Source organism: Dermacentor silvarum, chromosome 3 (genome assembly GCF_013339745.2).
Source record: "Dermacentor silvarum isolate Dsil-2018 chromosome 3, BIME_Dsil_1.4, whole genome shotgun sequence".
NCBI lineage: Eukaryota > Metazoa > Arthropoda > Arachnida > Ixodida > Ixodidae > Dermacentor > Dermacentor silvarum.
Genome location: NC_051156.1, coordinates 200707608 through 200726123, shown reverse-complemented (window position 1 = coordinate 200726123; position 18516 = coordinate 200707608). Strand labels below are relative to the sequence as shown.

At 45.7% G+C, this 18516-nt stretch overlaps 1 protein-coding gene and 1 long non-coding RNA gene across 10 annotated transcripts in view; one reads left to right on the top strand and one right to left on the bottom strand.

Annotated features, from left to right (window-relative positions):
• The window catches only part of LOC119445147 (zinc finger protein 182-like), a 121371-nt gene that overhangs the window by 69473 nt on the left and 33382 nt on the right, over positions 1-18516 (bottom strand). The window lies entirely within an intron of this gene.
• LOC125944131 (uncharacterized) overlaps positions 1-18516 on the top strand; it is a 113598-nt gene that overhangs the window by 69237 nt on the left and 25845 nt on the right. The gene's annotated exons all lie outside the window — the stretch shown is intronic.

Sequence of the window (18516 nt, the reverse complement as noted above, 5' to 3'; positions counted from 1 at the left end):
AAGACTGCCAGAAAGTTATCCTCAATGTCAGTGTGTTGCTTCCTGTTAGTCAGGTATGCGGAAATCCAGTTGATAAAGATTTCAGGGATGCCAAGGATTTTAAGCTTTAAAACTTGTTTATCATGCGGGACCTTATCAAAAGCTTTACTAAAGTCAAGAAATATGTCTATTTGGCCGTTACGATCAAGAGATAAAGCGAACGAGTGAACTACCGTTATAAGTTGGGTTACCGTAGAATACCCTTTTCGAAAGCCGTGTTGGTACTCGGTTAATGCAGCATTATTTTCCAAACATTTCTGTATACAATTAGCAATTACATGTTCTACAAGTTTACAGCATTTGGAGGTTAGCGATATTGGTCGATAATTCTGCATAAGTAACCGGTCGCCTTTCTTAAACACAGGGACAACCCGGGCAGTCTTCCAGTCATTTGGCAATTGTGCTGTAATGAGTGAGACACAGAATAAAATCACAAGAAATTTGGCAAGAATTTCAGCATATCGCTTGAGAAATACGTTAGGAATTCCGTCCGGACCACATGAGCTCTTTGTTTTCAAGTTAAGCAGCATATTAAATACACCAGCATAAGATATGAAATTTACATCTGTTAAATGGGGCGGTGTGACGTCGCTTGCGCACACCGTTGAACCAGAGAACACACTTTGAAAGTAATTGTTGAAGTGCTGAGAAATGGCACTCCGATCGGTCACTGCATTCCCGTCAACCAGGCGCGTAGCCAGGGGGGGGGGGGGCTGATGGGGCTTCAGCCCCCACCCCCGAAATTTTTTTGTGCTGTCGTGCACCGCCAACCAAAACAACCACCAGCACCGGGAATCATTGGGGATTTTGTCTACAATGTCTTTTTGACGCTCGAAAAGACATTTGGGCGCGCAAATTGCGAACTCGGACTGGATTTCGTGGCAACGCCCATGTACCTGGAGTCGCATAATGTAAGGAGCCCCAGCCGAGCACAAAGTTTCAAGGGCTTTTCGATAGCGAGCGGGCACGTCGCGGCATCTTGCAGCGGCCCCGGAATCTACGGAGCGCATGGATTTCAATTCCGAAACTTGATGGGTATGAAGTTCTCATAAACTTTTGACGCGAATGGTGCACTGACACTTCCAAAGGCGTGCTTCTGATTTTTAATTCTGGAACTTTGTGGGTTTAATGTTCTTATAAACTTGAGCCAACGCGCACTAGAACACGCTAGTTCTTTTTTGCGGGTGGCAAGGTCTGGCTCTCCGTGGCGATAGGGACACTGGTCCTGTGGATTTAAGCAAAGCCCCCGCTGAAAATACTGGTATTTCCAGAGCGCTTCTTCGCATGTGAGCTGATTGTGGAGATACATATCTGAAGAACCATTTGGAAAGTTGCCCCAGTAATGCCTCGTATTTAAACCAGATGTACAAAACCAAATTATAGGAATTTGTGGTGAAATTATCAGAGAGCCTAGATGCAAAAGGGAACACTGCAGGCTGCTTCTCCATACTTGCTGAAGAAACGACGGATATTGCTGGATTCGAACAGCTTACTGTTTGTGCAAGGTACCTAAACAAGGACGTCAATGATATCGAATGAAGAAAGGAAAAAAGGAAGGAAAATAAGAGGTGAAAGGCAGAGAGGTTAACCAGGTTAAGTGTCCGGTTGGCTACTCTGCACAGGGGGATGGGGTAAGGGCAGAAAAAATGAAAAGAGAAGATTAAAAAGAAAAGAAAAAGAAACGTATCAGTCCGCACATTCTATAGTTTTTCACTAAGTCCTGCTTATTTTAAAAAGCGTACGAGCGCTTTTAAAGCAGTTCGTTCTGACGTCGGCTGGGACCAGGGACCAAGAATTCTGGCTTCCGTAAGGGGACGGCTGTCTATCTTGTCGAGCGTGGTGCTGAGGAAACGATATCGATGAAGTGTGTTTAAGTTTTAGCACAGGAATAGATGCCCTCTCTCATTGAGACTGCAGGTTATAAGTAAATGTGTACAAACTGCTGCAGATTTTAGTCACCCTTCCAGTGCCACTGCCAGCGCAGACAGAATTTCAAACATGAGATTACTAAAAAACCACTTGCGCTCTACAATGTCTGAGGAACGCATGGTTATACTGGCGCTTCTATACGCCCACAGAGACGTCGCCATCAACGTGTCCGAAGTTACTGAACGCTTCGCTAAACTTCCTCGCCGAGTGAAGTTTATCGTTTAGATAGCCAAGCAGCAAAAATCAATGCATGTAAAATATCTGTTCCTTCACGTTCCTATATAATCTCGTAATTATGAAAACGTATGACTGTTCATTAGCTTTTAAAACCACAGAAATATTCACCATTTATTGTAACAGCATGGTTATCAAAATTATCATGCGAATACAAAAATTACGGGGACATCAATAACCAATTTTGACCGACCTTGCTCATTGAAAGCCCGGCTCAAGCGGCGTTTCCCAAAAACGCACTCGGATGTTGGGTAAATCAACTTGCAGCATCATCTGTGGCTTTCGTTTGTCCTTTTCATTTCCTTTTTAGCTACATGCTTTTACTTCTTTTTTGAAACGAAGCAATACCCTTCTTTATTTTGGGTGCAGAATAATCGTTGCCGCTGTGCAGGCAGTTAAAATACGCATTTTCGTATTGATTTCTGCATTCCTTTTCTATTATTCTAGCCACATTGCGCTGCGGCGACCGCAGCATGGCCCAAATGCATATCACGAATTCTGTTATCATAGTTTTGTTCCTGCCTGGATCGTCTGTCTTTATACTCGTATGCATGAAGTACTCATTTGTGACTGCGCAACATGTTTATTTGTCTTGATTGACGCATTATATACAGTGACGTTTCCTTAGATACGTAGATTTATTGCAGATTTATTCGTATATTTAAATATCTTGTTGCGAGGTTTTGTGCATACAAGCAGCGAACTTGGTTTCCAGCGACGCTTTCTTGCCCTTTATCTTCGCATTTGTATATTCCATTCTATCTTCGCATTTCTAATGTATATTTTGCAGAACTCCTGATTTTTATGTACTCACTGTTGCGACTATAATTTCGGTGCAATTAGAATATACGACCGGTAACAGCTGCTCCTGCGCAATCCATTGCAACGAAGGACAGCGTCATTGAGGTTTTTCCCTGGCCTTTGCATATGTACAAAAATGTCAACAAGGTTGTTGAATAACAAAGGTTCATCAAAATATTTGTGCTCAACTTGTTCATTTTATGGCCTTTACGTTTGTCATATGAGCTGCATGTACTCCTTTGCTCGTTTGGAACTGATAGAGTTCTAAAGTTCGCGTGGTATTTTCTTTACTTATTAAATAGACAAAAAAAAAACACGCGGTAGCATTGATACCAGCTATTTCTGCCACAATTTTTGGGACATACGAACGTATTCTTTTATGAAAAATACATATTTTACTTGTCTTCACAATGCATAGCGTTCAATAATTCGTTTGCAGCATCTAATATACAATGGCATTGGCAATGGCAATGCAGTTATTATTCATGTATTTGATGCCTCGACAACTGCTATAAGGACGAGGCCGCGCTGCAACTTGAGCCCCCCCCCCCCGCCGAACAAAATTTCTGGCTACGCCACTGCCGTCAACTGATAATTGCGAAACTGGTTTCTTCAGCTTACTATTTAGTTTACTATTACTATTTAGTTTATTTATTAGTTACTAGTGTTTTAGTTTATTTCTTTAGTTTATATTACGATTTTATTTAGTTTACTATTTAGTTTACTATTCAGTTTACGTATCGCTCATACGAGAAACGGGACACAGCTAAAGCAATTTCATAATGTTGACGTTGTCGTGGCATATTAAAGGGACACTAAAGCAAAACAACAAATCAACTTAGACTGATAAAGTATTCGAAAATTCTGCTGTCGTTAATTACACTGCAATAGATCAATTATTAAAAGAGAATATGAAGCTCAAAGTTTATTAGTCAGCACTTCAGTGTGATGTCACAACTTTCAAAGTAATTTTTCATATTTGGGCAACGTTGGCTCAGTTAAAGTTCGCGAAACGTGCCACATTCAGTCTTGAGCTTTTTTAGAACACAATGTAGTCAATCTTTACCGCTAAAGGATTAACTGGGACCCAGAAGACGCTGTCAAAATCCATGACGTCACGGTGAGTTGGTGCGGGAACATCAAGGTGGCGACGCCACTCGCCTTTGTGTTTTTCATTTCTTTCTGGCTTACCAAGTGGCTTCTCGTGGTAAGAGAGGTGTTTTTGGCATCGTGGAAGGGTAATCTATTAATACAAAAGAAGTCATTTTTCCCATTAGTGTCCCTTTAAATACAAGAGTTTTAGCCTGTTTGGTGCATCTTGACTGGTGAAGAGTACTCAGCATCTGCAACACACTATCACTTGTTCAGTAGCGATTGCAGCTGAAGCTAACTGCTATTCACTGCACTTATTCTAATTTAGACTTTTTTTTGTTTTTGCTTACGGATACCGCGGAGCTGATGTATATCAGAGGAGAGGTCTGAAAAGCGTAGTGAACGCTGTATGCATTACCTCGATGGAGGCTCCTGAAAGTTTGCGACAAGGGTCCCAGAATGTTCTCAGAGCGCTCACGCAAATGTTTTCAATGTGCTTGTTCCACGTCATGTGTTGCATTAGCATGTGTTTCCAATAGGCAGAAACTCTACTAAGTACAATGTTGCCAATGAAATAGGGAAAGTGTAAAGGTGCCTTCATACTGCTTATCTTCATAACAAAGCACTTATTAATGTTTAAGTTCATTTCCCACTCTACACACCAGCGGCAAACCTTATCAAGATTATTGCTGAGGCTAGTTTGATTGGCTCTTGATTTAACTACTGTGCACATTACGCATTCGTCCGTGAAAAGCTTATTTCAAACTGGAATCACCTATGTTTGCTATGTCATTGACATATATTAGGAACAGAATGAGTCCGAAGACTGACCCCTGTGGTACGCCTGACATGACAGGAAGTGTCTCAGAAATACAATTGCCGACCTCAACGTACTGAACAGCTTTTGGGGCAGGCTCTGATAAAATGTAGAAGTTTGGTGTCTATCCCAACTGCATAAAGCTTATACAATACTTTATAATGAGGCACTGTATCAAAGACCTTGGCCAAGTATAAAAATATTGCATCTATTTCTTCCTTGCTATTAACTGCGAAGTCGTGATATGTTGTAAATAGCTGAATGACAGTAGAGAAGCCTTCCCTAAAACCACACAGGACTTCAGACAGCAAGTTGCTATCATCCAGGTATTGTTCAAGGTGCCTACAGATCAGAAGCTTTAACATTTTGCAGAAAAGTGAGGTCAGTGAGATAGGACGATGCTTTCACACCCTAAGAGGAGATGCGGAGCTAAAATTGTGATTGTCGCCAGAAAAACGCATTTTATATATTTGGTTATTTTGGATTCCTAGACATATAAAGATGCTCATCCCCAAGTTTGGTGACAATCTTTGCCATAGGAAAAGAAAAAAATGAATTCTCTTTTCGTGACGGTCGCACGCATTCGCTGTCAAGAGCACCCATGAACACTGTATTTAAAACAAGGCCAAAAAGCGGTCAAGAAACTGAACATAGAGTGAATACCTGCATCAGAAACATTGTTTTTCACGCATTTTAATCATGAGAGACCTTCCATTGAGCGTATAGCAGACTGCGAAGTAAAAACTAAGAAAGAAACGCATATTCTCGTCGCAACACCCTTGTCTGTGAATGCAGACATGGATGCTCGACCGCTCTAATGCTGAGAAAAAGTGTAAGCAACTTGAAGCAATTGCCGTAGTGCAGGTTCAAATTGACGAAGAGAGTCCGACATATGGAGCAGGGCACTTTGATTAATAATTTTTGGTCTTAATTAAATAGCGTGTTCTGAAATCTTTGAGCTCATTTTTCTCAGTTTGCACTTTTTGGCCGAACAAAACATTAAGGAAAACTCATTTCCAAGCTGCTTAGCGAAAACCTGCTTTAAACATAGTTTCTGGGCTGAAATTTTGTGAGGAAGCAAATGAGGTCCTTTCTATATTTATAAATATTTATTAACAATAGATTATTACGTATCAGACATATATTGACATTGAAAAAAATTGAACAGCTTCAAAGTGATGATACTGATACAGAAATGTAATGAAAAACATGCGACTAGCATTACCCCGAACCCCTCTAGAAGGTATCAAACAAGAACAATCAGTAAGTCTACATTATTCCTAAATTAGAGTTTTCCTAAGGTTACAAGCTTAATCTGTATGACAACCATAACTTCTTTTATATTTGATCTGTATTAATGAAACTTAGGATATATATTTAAAACAAGAAGATACATAAACGTATAAATTTTTAGAAATATCTGTGCAATGGCTCAAAAGTTAATTTTCAGCCTTACATTCCCTTTAAGAGCTCACATAACTTTGGTATAGCTACTGTCAACCGCGAAAGTTTAGGAGACACAGGAACTGCCAAGAAGCTGATTTCTCTTGAAGCGTGGTCACACAGCCTCAAATTAAATGTTCCAGCATGTGGTAGCCTTTGCCACCTACACAGTGATTAAGTTAGAAGTGCCATGCCTTAACAGCGCAGGAATTCACATTTGCAGGTGAAACCGCATACCGTAAACTTTTGCAGTTGACTGTACAATTTGAGATGTTCTCCCGTCGGTAGGAACTACACACCGCATTAACAATGCATTAAATATATATAGTTATAGTAAACGTATTCCAACATTTTTCCTTCCTCGTTACAATATCTTGGTGACATCCACGATATTTTTTACCTAAGAATTAAACATATAATACATTGCAGGGAGAAAAAAAAATTTTTACAGGCAGCTGTATAGAATTGTTTTCAGATGTCACAGTTGGCCCAACAGATGGCGTTGGTGCTGGATTTGTTGCTGGGAGTCGCATTGAGTTGAGAAACATCGCTGCATGGACCGTGCATGCCGGTCACAGGATGGCGGATCGGGAAAGCGTCGATGAGCAACATCAATCTCAAACTTCCATGGCTGCCACGACATCAGCACTGACCATCGCGTGAACCCGGGAGGGCTCGGACGGATTCCACGGTACTGTGGCAACAAAACACTCAGCGTACGCAGTCTCACTGTGCTAAGCCTAACGTCGCTGCCATGCCGGCTTGGAGCCATCGCCAGTAACGATGGACATGTGGCGCCGCCTGTGAGCAAGACAACCAGGCAGCAGGGTACAGCCTTTGACAGGGCGCCAAGTGGTGGCGCTACTGGTCTGGCCATCGGCCACTGCGCTGCCATCCCAGCCCAACCAGCTAGCTGCCTCCCGTTTGGGAACGACACGCACTGATCTCTTCGCTCGACTGCAATATATCTGCCAGTGAGCATGACTCGGAGAGGCAAAGGCGCCACCCGCCATGCTGCGGAGGAGGGACCCAACATAAGCTGTGATTCATGCAGAAGGTGGGTGTACCTTGATAAAACACCCTTCGACGACCTGAAGGCTGCCACCAATGCGGATGCTTTCACATGCCAACTCTGCAGAAGGCTGAACAATCTCGAAACATGCCTAAACGATCACTCATGCCGAACCTGCACAGCCCTTCAAACCAGAGTTGAAGATCTGGAGAAGCTTTTGAGAAACTGGCTGGAAAACGCTATCAACAGCCGACAGAACAGGCAAATGTCACAGGCAGCGAAGGGGACCAACATACCTCCAAACGATTGCGGGGCACCTACACTCCGAATCACGACCATCTGATGACCGGGCTATCGGCTGCCACAACATACAGCACTGAGGAGGCCCCGCCAGACAAGGATCCGGCAAACCCAACGGAGCGGAATACCCCTCAACAGTGTCTCAAATCCCAAAGCCCCGTCATGAGCTCCCCTGCAGACAGACAGCTTGACCTACCGGGTGTGAAGCAGCACGAAAACCCAGGAGATACAGAAAAGCACAGCCTCGACAAGAAGCCTCGCAGGGGCGAAAGGCGGACCACCGTGGAAGGGCGCCCACTCATGCGAACATACGAGTTTGCTGGTGATGGCTCCCAGCCACGGAGAACCAGTGACACAGGGAAACGCGACAAGCGGCACGAGACCGGAAGCCCCGTTTTCATCGGAACTCGCAAATCTGCCCACTGGTGGGAATACAAAGGAACGTAGTGCTGGTCAGCGACAAGAACGTTGATCTTGTAGTTGTATGACCGAGCTTGGATCTCGGGCCGCCCTCGAGATCACATTCCAGAGATATACAGCAGGGGTGGTGTAACACAGGCTGCTGTTGTGCTCGCCAATGCCAAGATCAAGAAGTGGTGCCGGAGGATAGGAAACTGGTTCTGGACTTAAGGAAGGGGGAGCTATCGACTGGTTTCCAGAAGGACGGCCTACACTATAATGAGGTGATAACGCGGCAGGTCGGCCGAGTCATCGGCACAGTGGCAGCGCCTTTTTTAGGCCTTGGACTATCACATCAACGAGAAAAGACGACACAGGACTGGAGGACACGCGCCGACAGATGGCAGCCCAACCAGCCATCTGGACCCCCCCCATTGGAGTAGGGCACAGATGGAACTGTGCCTGACAAGCCGAGGGGAGCATTGGCATGGGGGCACAACAGGTCGAGGTCAGACAGGTCTAGCCCAGCTCATCGAGGAGGCCCTCGAGAATGTGCTGGCCAAAAAATGGCCCACTCTTTGAAAAACGTCCACAGTGCCAACAGAGGTGTGCGACGGAGCTAACATCCAAATGTCCAAAGGCGGAGATGCAGAACTCGACGCCAGAAATCAGGCACAGTATCGGTCGCCTTTTTTAACTTATATGCTGGCCGACGCTTAGCAAAATTGGAAGAGCTCTACAGAGGAATGGAGGAAGAGGGCATCACTTTGTACAGAGTGGCGGAGACGCATCTACGGGACCTGGAGAGACCACCAGTCAATCCATTTTGGAACTGGGATGGCTGTAACCGAGAAAGTACATCCCGGAAAGGTGGAGGCGTGGGGTTTCTGTGGCAAGAAGGCAACACCTGGACCCCGCTCAAGGACTCCTGTGTGGAACACACCTGGCTGACAGGCTACATGCACGCAACACCAGTCTTAGGTTGTGTAGTTTACCTCAGTGTTTCTTCAAATCAATACTCTGAGAACTCCAACGTCGCACGCTACATCAAGCACGACATCGAACGCTGGGGCCACAGTCAGGAAGTGCTGATCCTAGGTGACTTTACCGGCCACGTTCAGTAGCTCGATGGTTACTCCGACCACAATGGAAAGCTCTTGCTCGAGATGGCCCAGAAGCTTTCCCTCGAAATTGCAAACCTTCGGGCTGACTGCGAGAACACGTTTACATGGTGTGCGCGGGGCCAGAGCTCGTGCATCGATTATGCCCTTGTGTCGCTGAACCTCGGCAAAACCCTCCAGGATGTCCACATTGATGAGGAAGGCCGGTACAGTTTGGGGAGCGACTACAACTGCCTCATGACATCACATGACAAGAACTTTATTTGAGTCCTGAGGAACAGAGATTTCGGCTCCCCCAGATTAAGTCGGTGGCTCCGCCCACGATGGGACCGGGAGACCAAGTCCCGTCGCGATGTCATGGGCCCTCTGGACAGCCTGGAATTGAATTTGAAGATTGCTGCTCTTGAGGGATTCCTCCCATTGCTCTTTCGTGATGGGTAGAGAGGCGTTAAGGGCTGGGCACAACCAGAGCATGTGATCAAAAGAGCATGAGTCATGACCACATTTGGAGCATGACTGTGAGTGGTCAGGGTCTATCCTGTTAAGGGACTGAGGAGTGGGATACGAACGGGTTTGCAGAAGTCTGAGTGTGCTAACCTGAGGTTTTTTTCAATTTGGGTTGGGGGGGGTGGAAATGTCCTCCTGCCGAGATGATAATGGGAAACAATTTCGTGGAATGTATATAATTGATCTTTGTGGATGTTGACTTCGTTTCGATCCTGGCTATCCCCAACAGCGCGGTACGTAAAATTATCCGGTGGGCCTGCTCGTTAGGATTACATCCGAGCGGGTTAACTGAGCCATCTAGATGGGCAGGGAACCACGAGATGTGGTATCCTCCTTTGCTGCTATCCCGAGTTCTTTGAAGTGCTTTGTTCACAATATTGTTGGCCTGTTCAGACATGAGTTCGGCCGAGAAGGATTAAACTGTTGTGCATGAGTCCGAGAAGACGATAGGGGAAACTTTTGCGCTGTGAATAGCCAGAGCGATCGCCGCTTCCTCCGCCACATGGGCAAACTTAGTATAGACCGAAGCTGCATTAAGCAGGTTGCCCTCCGCGTCTACAACAGAGACAACGAACTTATCCCCACTGTAATATCTGGCAGCATCGACAAAGAGGGCCCCTAGTTTGTTCTGATTGATCTTTTTAAGGATCGACTTGGCTCTCGCAAATCTTCTACCCTCGTTATGCACTGGGTGGATGTTTCGCGGGACGGGGTTAACCATGATGCGAGTTCTGGTTTGCTGGGTCAGGCTAATTTTGGTCGCCGGTTCATGTCAGGGTTGGATACCCACTTCTAAAATCTTGATCCCTGGCTTAGAGTATGACAGTCTCATTATTTGAGCCACTGTGTGAGCTTCTATTAGTTCATCGATAGTGTTGTGGAGTCCTAGCTCCAGCAGCTTCTCGGTGCTCATGGGCTGCGGAAAGCCGAGCTTGCGCTTGATACCGGTTCTGATTAGAGAGTCGAGTATGGCCTTTTCCGCCTTACCCCAATTAAATACGGCGCGACGTAGGTAACATAACTTAAGAAGAATGCCTGGTAAGCTCTGAGCAGATATTCCTCTTTGAGACCACCTCTCCGATTTTAGGTGCGGGCTAAAAGTCTTAGGACATTACTAGCCTGTCCAGTGAGCCTGTTGAGGGCCGTCGAGTTACAGCCCTTAGCATCAATGTGGAGACTTAGAATAATGACCAAGTCCATCCTTGGTATGGGATGTCCATTCTTAGCTCGAATTTCTATGGGCAGAGTTTTCAGAGGCTCAAGGTTTCTGACCCCTTGTCTGGACTGTCGGTATAACAGTAGTTCTGATTTAGCGGAGGAGAGTTCAAGGCCCGTGCTGGAAAGAAAGTTTTCCGTAGCCTCCAACGCGGTTTGTAACGAGTGTTCGAGCATGGCAAGCAAGCCGCCCAGCGCCCAGATCGTGATGTCGTCCGCATATATGGCGTGACCCATGTTTGGGATTGCAGCGAGGGGAGTGCATGGCAGCGAGGGGAGGCTTGTGCATGGCTATATTAAATAAGAGTGGGGAGAGGACCGAGCCCTGCGGGGTGCCGCAGCTGCCTAGCTCGTAGGGCCCTCCTGAGACCGTGCCTAGTCGGAGGTGTGCCTTGCGATCCGCGAGGAAAGATTTGGTGTAGTCATGAAAACGCTGACCCAGGTTAAGAGAGGAAATCTCCGTTAGGAAGTGCCTATGCGCAACCCTGTCTAAGGCCTTGGAGAGGTCTAGTGCCAGGATCCCTCTCTCGTCTCGAGTCATGTTATCAAAGATTGCTCTCTTAAGCAAAAACATAGCGTCCTGTGTGGACCTGTCTAAAGACAATTAGGTTGTGTCTAAAGAGCTCCTTGTTCTCAATATGCTCAGTGATCCTATTGTGTATCACGTGCTTTGCAACCTTGGTGATGCATGATGTAAGAGAGAGGGGCCGCAGGTTGTTTATATGTGGGGGTTTGCCTGGTTTGGGTATGAGTACCACTTTTGTGATACGCCAGTCTATCGTGACCTGTCCAGTTTTCCATACCTCGTTTATTTCGGCCGTGAGTATCTCGATTGCCCTGTCATCTAGGTTGCTGACGAGTTTGTGTGACTCCATCGGGTCCCGAGCTGACCTGCCATTTAGATTGAAGAGAACATGTCTGATCTCTGATACGGTGAAGGGTTGGTCTAGATCAGGTGCCGAGAGTCCCATGTAGTTTACATCTACCGGGCGATCTCTGTGTTTGGCGAGGGGGAGATAGGTATATGCTAAGTTGTTGGCTAATTCCCTCTCAGTGAGACCGATTTCGATTTGCTTATTTATGAGCCTACCCGTCGCAAGGCCAAGGGTGCCCTTAGACTGTTTATCGTTGAGTAGACTTTTCATTAAGCTCCATTTGCTACCTCTTCGCAAACGCCCGTCCGTTTCAGTACACGTCTCGTCCCATTGCTGCCGGGCGAGCTGCACCGAATAGTACTCAATTTCAACAACCGCCTCAGGCTGCGGTTTAAGGTATCCCCTTGGCGCCGACAGTCAAAGAAACGCGAACCCACAGTGCTGTTTCTTCGCGAAGAGGCATATGAAGAAGTGGCCAACGAATTCGAACTAAGTCCCAGCCGCGAAAAAGCGGAGACCTACGAGCAGTACATTGACCAGCTCCGCCGGATTATGTGGAAACACAAGAAGATTGTCAATGCGCATCAAGGGGTTAGAAGGAAAACCTGGTGGGATGGGGAGGTCCAGGCAGCACTGAAGGCTCGCCAAGCTGCCAACCGGTACCACCGCCACGCAGTTACGAGTCCTCACAGCGAGGATGTCCAGGGGACATGGCAGGAATATCTGCAACGAAAACGGGAGATGCAGGCTATCACGCAGCTGAAGATAGCAGAGGCCAACCACAAGACGCTCCAGGCAATCAAATCTGCAGGCACAGGAGCAGCAGCCAAATTCTGGACGTATGTGTCTCGCCTTGAAGGCAAAGCTGCACAGCCTGAAGTTCGCAAAGAGTCAACGGGGGCCAAAGAGAATGATCTTCACCGAGCCATAACTGACCATATCTGCCAGCTATATGCGCTGCCACCACAAGGTTCACCCGCTGTGCCCCTCCCTGCCCCAAATCGCTCAGGCTTGGCGGGTACCGACCATCAGACGTGGACAGCGTCGCGGAGTGCCGTTGATAGGGCAATCACGAGTATAGGTGCGCGCACTGCTCAAGGTCTTGACGGTATCCCAGCGGGACTAGTTCTGAATGTCTCAGTTCTGAATCACGGTCACAGGTGGCTGATTTCTTCAGCGAAATTCTGGTCGGTGGACCAATGCCTATCGACTGGCTACACGGCAAGGTGTTCCTGCTCCCCAAAAGGGGTGGCAACTCCAGCCTTCTACGTGATTACCGGCCACTTACAATCATTAGCGTAGTGTGTATCGTGTGTTTGCCCAAGTGATAAAGGCTTGGATGACTGCGTGGGCCGAAGGGGGCAGGTACCTCACTGAGTTACAGAATGGTTTTTGGCGCGACCGAAGGCTCGAGGAGAATTGTTTGTCCTGAGCCAATGCATAGAGGTCGCACGAAAGGAGGAACGTGGCTGATTAGCTGCTTTCTTGATGTGACGAAGGCCTATGACAGTGTCCCGCACAAGCTATGGCTACGGCATCTTGAGGCGCTTGGGATGACGCATACATGGACTGGGCTTATCAGACGCCTGTATGCAGACAGCACGGTTATAGCTACCCCGAACGCCGCCTACTCCAGCGAGGTAGTGGTGGGCAAGGTATTAAAACAGGGTTGCCCACTCTCGCCCCTACTCTATATGCTGTATACCGCATGTGTAGAACGCACGCTATTGGCCTCCAGGGTAGGCTTTGTCGTGGAGAGAACAAGCGATGGGTTCAGGGAGCAGCAAGTGTTGCCAGGGTCTAGTATTTGCAGATGACATAGTGCTGCTGGCGGGGAACACTGGCGATCTGCAGACCCTCATCACCAGCTGTGCCGAAGCCATGGCACCACTGGGACTACAGTTCAGCACAAAGAAATCGGCAGTGGTCGCCTTCTCTGGCCCTGAGGCACCCGGCTCGCTGACACAACCATGCGGAGGACTACTGGCCCTGGCAACTGAGTACTGATACCTTGGTATGAATTTCACCGCACAATAAGATTATACGGCAAACTATGAAAAGCACCTGAGAGGAACATCCCAGCGGGCCAGCCAAATACTCCGGAAGAAGTGCCTGTGGGGATTAAATTGCTTCACTATGGTACGAGAGCTGTGGAAAACCGTCCACGCGCCTGCATTGACGTTTGCCGATGCAGTTGTATGCCCCACAGTGCAAACCCGAGAATGGCTGGAATGCAATCAGCGCGCTGTATGGAGACTGGCTCCGGGCTGCCACGACAACGTGGCAAACGAGGCAATCCAGGGTGACCTCGGTTGGTCCCGTTTTGAAGCGCGCGACGCACACAGCAAGCTGGCATACGAGGGCAGGTTGCACCTGATGCAGCCACACCGCTGGGCACGGCGTATGTTTCATTACATACACCGCAATGGCATCCGCACCAGGTGGACAAAAAGGCTGCAGCAGCTCTCCAAGAAATACGGCTTCTTTGCGAGCCCTGTGCAGGAGGAGACCGAACGAAAGTGGGCCAAAGCAGTCGAGACCCTGGTGCGACAGACGGAGGCGGACACTTGGCGGCAAGACATAGAGGGGAAGTCCACACTGAAACTCTATAGGGAATACAAACAAGAGATCCGTGTGGAACCCCACTACGACAACAGTGTAGCCAGCAGCCTCCTCTTCGAGGCACGAGCCGGCGCTCTGAGAACTTTGGCTAACCGCCGGAGCTTTGGCGACAATGTGGGAAGAGCTATGTCCAGTGTGTGATGCGGACGAAGAGACAATTGAGCATTTGGTCCTGCAGGGCGTGAGCCTCACACCAGCACCTACAGATGGCACCATGCTACCGCTAGCGCTCGGCTTTTCCCCCCGCATTCCATCTAGTGGTGGCGGCAGTGACCAAGTGGCCACAACCAAGAGTCGACTTAATGAGTGGTGAGCCATAGTGTGCGCACATTAACGGCCAAACTTGGCATGTGCCTGATATTGACATTGATAGTGTCTCTGAATGCATGTGCATATGTGTGCATGTACCTGATATTTGTTACCTACCAAGGCCAGGGCATCACTACTTTTTCACGGCGATGCCCACCCGTTACAAAGGGTGACACCAATTAATCCAATCCAATCCAAAAAAATCACATTTGCGCTAACGTTCGGAAATGCCATTCTGTGCTTAAAATTGGATATTATGTCGGCATTGGAAGTTAAACAAAGATCGGTAAGCTGCTTCGCTTTGGGAGCCCACGGCAAAAGCACAAATGAGGCAGTGCAGGGGGACATGGGTTGGGCTTCGTATGAAGTTTGAAGTCAGAGAAGCGCAGAGCAAAATTAGTTTTGAAGAAAGGCTCAGGAACATGGATTAAAATAAATGGCCAGCTAAAGTGCACAAATATCTGTACGACAAAAGCGTGGACACAGAATGGAAGAAGAGGTGATAAAAATTGGCAACCAGGTACAGTGTAATTGAGATAGTAAGTAGACAACGAGAAGTTATCAAAAAGAATGTTAGAGGAACAGAGACAGTAAATCTGATGTAGTAAAAGCTAGAAACAAAGAAAACCACGCAGACTTACAAGAATGGGAATAAAGAAATTAGAAGAAAAAATCTGCACAAGAACACAAAGGGCAGTGCCTTGCTATTTGAGGCTCGAGCTGGTTGCCTAAGGATAAAAACATACTTGAGCAAATATTTGCGATAGGATGAAGCATGCGTCTCCCTGCAGCGAAAATCGGGAGACATCTCAGCACATCCTAATGGAATGTGAAGGGATTAACCCAGTGAAAAATGTAGGTACAGCAAGCGTAACTAGCATGAAACTTGCCCTAAACATATCTCTCCTTTTCAAACGCAGAAAGATCGCTCGCATTTGTCTGTTCCATAAAATACACCATTTAATTCCCGCACTCAAGTCACGCTTTATCGAACCAGCCTCTTTTACTTCTGCACGCTTGGACCATCGTCATAAGGTGAACATCCCATTCGACAAAAAGTCTACCTATGGTAATTCATTTCTTCCAAAATCATGCCAGGAATGGAATCACCTACCAGATCCACTAGTCTATATAACTAATACCGATGACTTCCGTAAGGCACTTACTAACGTTATCTAGTATGCCTTGATGTGAATGTATAGCGAATCAGTTCCGTTTTCACCTGATCAGTCTTGTTTATAAATTAATCCTAATTTATTATCTACCTAATGTACAAACAGTATGTTTTGTATTATGCTTTTATCATTCTGTGCTTATCGTCTCACTCTAACTTGCTCTACATACCATGCATTGATATTTCATCTGTATTACCAAAGTTTTCTGTTTTTCTTTATATAATTATTTTTTTGTTACTGTAATATGCTTATTGTGTCGCTCCTATTTGCGTTATTTTTACACTGTACCATGCATTGTCATCTTATTAGTATTCTTGTTTTCCTTTCTCCTTTTTTGTATATCTGTATTTTTAGCCCTTCCCTTCTGTAATGCTTCATTGTAAGCCCTGAGGGTACTATAAATAAATAATGTACACCTTCCAGAAACACTTGGATTTAACGTGGACGGAAGCATCAACACGTCACCAGTTGAGATAAGCAAGAGACGTTTAGAGTATTAGTGGAAAAAAAGCAGGGAAGAGATTGATACGACCGGATCCATTACAGGCATATGTAGATAGAGAATTTTCGAGCAAAAAAAAAAAAAAGATTTAATGATCTATACAGAAATGCTAGAATAATGAGCATTTATAGCATACCTGAGTAACTCTAGTAGGATAGGTGACTATTTGTGACCGTCCCTTTTCAAAGGGGATGCCAGTAAGTCATGATCACCATAATCCTTAAACCAGGATGAATTTTGGTTCGACTGCAAAGCTTTCTTTCTGAGAAATCCGAATGGTTTTTCATTTCTAGATTTCTACTACTCTCATGCTAATACCAGTCACAAAACTTACAAGAGCATACCATAGAAACCATACAAGAGCAATTTATTGTTTTTAATACAAGATGCAACACAGTATCATGTATGATTCCTCAGGTGAGTAAAAGAACACTTTCACGATGCATATCTAGTGCTGCAGACTTGGATGTAAGAACTGGCATGCATGTTATCTGTGAATGAAGTGTAGAATAAACAATGCTATAAAAAAATGCTAGATGATGTTGTTCGTGAGCACCAAAATTCCTATTTTCACATGAGTCCAGCTTTATATTGCATTCTTTTCTATGAAATGGTGCAATGCTGACCAGATTATTAACATGTGTTCCAAGAAAGACACTAAAGAAAATTAACAAATCAAGCTAAAGTAAGAGATTAGGGTGTTCCAATGTTTCTTTTATTGAGAGAAGGGCATTCACAAACAAGAAGAGATGAAAACACAGAACAGACGTGGTAACCACTTTTTTCCTTCGGAACTGTAGAGCAGGAAAGAAATGGTCAAGCGGAAGAAAAAAACAAAAATAGTTTCGCCAATAAGCCAAAGCAGTTATGTGATAGCTGGCAAAACTTAATTTGCAGTACGCCTTAAACTGCATCAACGTTATCAATATCATCGTCAAACATTATCAAAGTGACCTTTTGCAGGTGCGAGTGAGCAATCTCCTAACAAGGCGTAAAGGAAGGTTGGGACTTATTCATTTGTGAAATTTCCACATTCTTGTGGTGAAGTCGAATGACTCGGCTTTTCTTTCTCCTCTTACCTGTCCAGACTGAGCCACTGCTCTCTGCTAAAACTAGACTTCAGCTTCTTACTGTTGGATTCATACAGCTTTTCTAATGCTTACATTTGGGCTACCCCATTAATAGGCCTCGAGCTAACCTTGAAGACAAAAGGACGTCAGCACCACCGAACCGAAATTAGAAGAAGCAGAACAATAGAAAATGAAGACGAAGCAGACAATCATTGTCATCACATGTAGATGAAGGTAATTTAGAACCACTTCCACAACTGGGAAGGTTATGTGCTAGAACACGAAGAAAGCACATACGCCAGCTTTATCCAGTACATAGGTGTTGAGTGGGCACTGGACAATCATGGCAGCTACTGGCACAATCTTGCTCTCCAGGATCAATATTCTCCTCTGACATCAATATTCTCCTCCTCCTATGGCATCACCATAGTGGCTGAGAGGTACAATCCCTGGACTGCCTATCTGTGGGTGGTGAGTTAAAATCCTTCCAGCAGAATTAGAAATTTTCTTTCTTTGTAATTTGCTTGCAAAGGATTTTGGGATTCTAGTGATGGGCAGAAGGGGACACCAGCAGACATCAAAACGAGCAAGGGAGTTCTAAATCTCCTTGCATGATAACATTTTGCACAGGGCAGCCATCATAGCAAGCTTTAGTCAAAGTGAATTTTCATACACGACACATAAAGAAATATACTCCACTGCCAGCTGCAGAACTGCCAGCACCGCAGTTCACCAATTAGGGAACGAAATAAGCAAAAAGATGCGCAACAATTGGGTAAAAATTTAAATAGCTGATGAATAAGTGCCATAGCAGGTGCATTGATTGACGACAGTTAAACCTCGATATAAAGAAGTCGGTAAAATCGGCACTTGGTTGCATCGAAATTACGCTACACTGAAATTCAACCTCTTTGCAAAGTACTCTCGCCAACCGATTCCTTTTTACTCAAAAGAAGCGAAAGAATATAAATTTACCCTGTTTTCATATTCCCACTCTTCCCAAACACCAACACCAACTTCCATAATGAAGTTTTTCCGCTACATTACATTTGCG